This window comes from Taudactylus pleione, unplaced genomic scaffold (assembly GCF_031769625.1).
Source record: "Taudactylus pleione unplaced genomic scaffold, aTauple2 ptg000314l, whole genome shotgun sequence".
Classification (NCBI taxonomy): Eukaryota; Metazoa; Chordata; class Amphibia; order Anura; family Myobatrachidae; genus Taudactylus; species Taudactylus pleione.
This window is the reverse complement of record NW_028284715.1, coordinates 7,342,292-7,347,363: the sequence shown is the minus strand read 5'-3', so window position 1 is coordinate 7,347,363 and position 5,072 is coordinate 7,342,292. Positions and strand designations below refer to the sequence as shown.

Genomic DNA, 5,072 nt, shown 5'->3' with positions numbered 1-5,072 from the left:
ATAGGTGGATGTATAGGCTTGAATGGCCTTTTGCTGCTCCTCCATCCTCTGAAGCATATAGAGGGTTGAGTTCCACCACGTTACAATCTCTTGCTTCAGTTGATGGCAAGGGCAGGTTTAAGAGTGTTTGCTGGCACTCCAGTCTTCGATACGCAGTCGCTGAATGGCGAAAGTGGCCACCCAAAGTGCCTCCTGCATGCCCCTGTCGTTTTTCAAAATATTCTGCACCACCAAATTTATTGTGTGAGCAAAACATGGGACGTGCTGGAATATGACAAGATGTAATGCCCGCACAATATTGGTGGCGTTGTCAGATATCACAAATCCCCAGGAGAGTCTAAGTGGGGTAACTGGGTGATGATTTCCCTGTTTCTCTAAGAGGTTGTTGGCGGTGTGCCTCTTACTGAAACCGGTGATACACAGAGTAGCCTGCCTTGGAACGAGCTGGTGTTTTTGATATGCTGCTACTGGTGATGCTGCTAGTGTTGCTGCGTTAGGCGACACATCTACCCAGTGGGCTGTCACAGTCATATAGTCCTTAGTCTGCCCTGTTCCACTTGTCCACATGTCCGTGGTTAAGTGGACATTGGGTATAACCGCATTTTTTATGACACTGAGGACACTTTTTCTGATGTCTCTGTGCATTCTCAGTATTGCCTGTCTAGTGAAGTGGAATCTAGATGGGATTTGGTACCGGGGACACACTATCTCCATCAATTGTCTAGATCCCACTGCACTAATGGCAAATACCGGACTCATGTCTAACACTAACATAGCTGTCAAGTTATCCGCTTTGCAACAGGATGACTGGTGTCGTCCTCCTCGCAAAGGACTGTTGGACGGTCAATTGCTTAGTAAAAGCAGTGGTTTTCCAATTTTCCTCTCTGGGATGATGAACGACTCCCAGCAGCAACAGCAGCAGTGGCCACAGTAGGCGTAGCAATGCAGGATCCTACAGAGGAATCCTGGATAGGAGAGGAGTCAGTCATGTCAGTGACATGGCCTGCAGGACTACTTCTGATCCTGACTGAGGAGGAAAGTGATGAGGAGGGAGTTGATAGTGTGGTTTGCAGGCACTTGGATACAACAGGACAAAGGGATTTAGGTGTCCCTGTACTGCTTATGGTCTTAGCCACAGTTTCACAAAAGGTTAATAAAAATTAACCGCATAAACAAAGTCAGAAATCCACTGCTCTCGCCACTCCTAGATTTATGCGGTTAATTTTTATTAACCTTTTGTGATCATAGCTTTCTCATGCACCCCATGTGCAAACTCATTTATATTAACCTGTGTCAGCTGTCTTTTTGGTAGTGTGATAGAAGCTATGTCAGGTGACTGCCTTACCTTTAAAAGCCATTAGCTGGCAGGTGAGCTTTAAACCAGGTAACATTTTTTCAGTCTAAACTATGTGATAGCAGCTACCAGGTTTCCATCAGTGTGACGGATAGTGTAGGACCTGCAGAAAGTGGGGTCCCGTGATGTGGGCTGCGGGCTTAAATGCATTGATCAATCCATGAACTAAATCCCCATTATTTATTTACTTATTTATACATCATTGTGAGTGTTTAAACATGGTGAGTGCTGGGTTTTCTGTTTTTATATATATATATATATATATATATATATATATATATATATACACACACACACGTTTCTTTTATACATACTAGTCTGTAACAAAACCTAAGCAGCGGCCTTTTTCTTATATTTACTTATTTTTATATAATTTACTCTGTTGTATGAAGTGTTTATTTTTTTCATATACAGTATAACACTTTCATTTTAAAATATAGCTTTAATTGCAAATTGCATGAATGAAAGGGTATAGTGTCAAGAGTCAAGCATTAACAGCGTGGACACCAAGACTGACTGATAGCATATGATAGTTTGGTCTGACCCTCACCACCCTTTTCCTTCTAAAGGTAATTAGCAGCCTATTAGGTGCATTACCTGGCACAGAGCCAATCTTAAGTAGCAGAAGATGACACTTATTATGTAGTATATAACCTGTACAGATGCTACTTATACAGGTATTTGTACTGCATTAGCATGGTTGATGGCTACAGTCGTGAACTGTCAAACATAGCTGACACAGGAAATCACCCTCTTGCTAACTTTAGGCCTGATTCTGATGAGGACGGTATTGCACATGTGTAGGGAAGCGGCTGTGCAATCCCGTACAACTAAACTGCAAATGCAGCAAGAGGTGTCTGTAAGAAATTGACGCCTCCTGCACACATCTGCGATCTGAGTGCTGCATCCAAAGATGAAGCATTGGATCACCTCAGCCAGTCTGCCTAAAGTGAAGCTTACTCAGACTGCCATCGCAACTGGTCAGCCAGATATAGAAAATCATGATCACATGAACCCTGGGCTTGGCACATCCCCGTTTTGCCCAGCGGTCCTGGTCTCCTACCCCCAAACGTCGTGGCTCAGGGGGGACTGCGAGCTATCATGCAGGACCCATCCTGCACATGCTCAGACCCCAAAACATCACATTTGTACGTAAACCATCAGGTTTGCTTAGAAGTCCCAATCAGCCCTTTGGGTTATTGCACAACAAATCAACACAGGGTTGCGACATGGATTGAGATACGCGATACAGTGGTGGGGTCAATTGGTGGGTCAATCAGGGAAGAGGGCATGATAGAGCAGGCACTGAGGGCAGAAGGGGAAAAGAATCATTGCCGTATACAGTCATCGATGGTGGAGGACCATCGGATAACCGCCATTGATGACCAAATCATCAACCATTGGTGGTTGCTAATCATCGATGTTTACATCCCTAGATCCAACACATCTCGTAAGACCGTTATCGCAAAGAGGACCTGATCATCTCAATGCTTGGCTTGCGAGCTAGGTACAGCCTGGGAGATCAATTCCCTTTGCTGACAATAAAATGTGTTCTGGAAAGGAGTCTCCAGATCTCTCGTTTGTTAAGAGCTCTACAAACAAGTTTTCTGCAAAAGGTGCAACATTTGAGATGCAAATGGCTCCAGACAATTTTTGGATAAACAGGGTTTCTCTGCTCGAGAGGCACGGGACCTTGGACCTCTGTATACTTTTCAGTGGAGGCCTTTTGGTCCAGAATTCAAAGACTTTCACAAATATTACATAGAGAATTGACCAGTTGCAGAAAGTAATTGATCCAATTAGAAATAACCATGATGATAGGCGGATTATCATGTGCAGCTGGTACCCCCAAAGTTGTTCCTCTGATGGCTTTGCCACGTTGTCATGCCGTCTGCCAGTTCTATGAATTAAACAATAAGCTCTCATGCCAAATGTACCAACGATTAGGAGACATGGACTTGGAGTGCCATTCAATATTGCCATTTAAACTTTAATAACTTACACACAGGACTAAAGCCTGGTGATCTTATCTATACATTGGAGGACGCTCATATATATCTTATCTTCTCATATTTCATAAACATTTCTAAGATGAAAATACAACAGAAAGTGAAAGACATTAATAAATTCCAAGCAGAAGATTTTGAACTTGAAGTCTACAACCCTCACCCTATTATAAAAATGGAAATGGCTGCGTACATTTGCAATGCCAGTCATTGTAAATATTGAAATAAATGATGCTGTGTGTTAAATACTAAAGCTAGATCAATCTAAGCTGGCATATATTTAGGTTGTGGATGTTCACATTGATCATATACATTAAGTAGTGCCATATTTAATTTAACATTTTGCTAAAAAAAAAAATGTGCTGACAGTGTCAGTAGCAACAAACGCTGATACCACTGGCTTGCCTCCAACAGGACACTGATTGCTGGCCTTCCCAATTAGAATCCTTAACAGAACCCAGCTGAGCTGACATAACACCTCTCTCAGGTGCTACCACTAACCTCCAGCACCGATGACACATGCAGGGAATCACCCATCATCACCCATGGCCATTATAAGAACCTGCTCAGTGTACTACTCCAGTGCTTGAGTAGAAATTGTGTTTTACATAAGTGCTCCCACTCCAAAACTATACTATTTCCAGTATACTTTTCTACCAGTGTTGTTAAACTTCAGTATTTGTTTTACTCAACAGCAACAGCAGCACATCCGTACCCGCATTTGTAGCTGCGGTGTTTCCAGGCATACCAGCTAAGTACTCTGGTGGGAACCAACTACAATGGGGCATGACCTGGGCCCTCACTGAGTAAAGTCCATATTCTCTTGCAGGGATTCCTGGTGAAGTTCGGCGGGGGTCTTAGACTTCGGGCCAGGGTATTTGGTTGCATCAATTTCACCTGTTTGCATCTATTATCTGTGTGAATGTGTATATTCTGATACACTTGCTGTCTGTTTTGATCTTCAGGGTTATTGCAATATACTCTGTGTGTCTCATTACATATTACACGCAGTTCCCACAGTGCTAGCACATACATGTATCTCGTTACAGGCTATGCGCTATCCAAGTAGTGGCAACACCTCCGTATACCTTTATGCATGCTACTCACTATTTAAATAGTGTCAACACTTGTGTCTACTATGTTAAACACCTCAGGGTATCTCTGTGGCTATTACCAATCTGAGTATTGCAGCTATACTTACAGTATATATTCAGTGTGTTCCCCTATAAAAGCAAAATCCCAAGGCATCACGGATGGTCTGCAGTGGACCCAAACAACAAACAACATGTAATCAAATCAAATAAGCTTACTTATAGCATTTTTTTTAGTATGTGCAATTAATGCGCTTATATATTATTCACTGGTTTATATTAATTAAAACTATTATCCTATTGGGCGCTTTCTATTCTCCTGCGTGTATGACTGGCCTCTTCTGTGACACCTAGCCACTTTATTTATATTAGAAGAAAATATCTAGCGATTTGTTTTGTCTGAGCGCAAATTTTACACCATACACTGTGACTATTGTGATTACTTGGGGTAATTAGCTCGGTAGAGGGGTGAATTTGTGCAGTGTCTAATGGGGCCAATTCATCAGCGATGGATTGCCGTGATACTGCGATGCTACAACCCGGCATCGCGGGATCGCAGAAATCCTACATGTTGGATTTTCCTGATTTGATGATCGCTATCAAAAAATGATCGCGATCGTC

General features: G+C 42.6%; 1 pseudogene; it reads left to right on the top strand.

Annotated features, from left to right (window-relative positions):
* Nucleotides 1–2,050: 2,050 nt before the first annotated feature.
* Nucleotides 2,051–3,583, top strand: LOC148510622 (thymidylate synthase pseudogene; annotated as a pseudogene).
* Nucleotides 3,584–5,072: the final 1,489 nt, after the last annotated feature.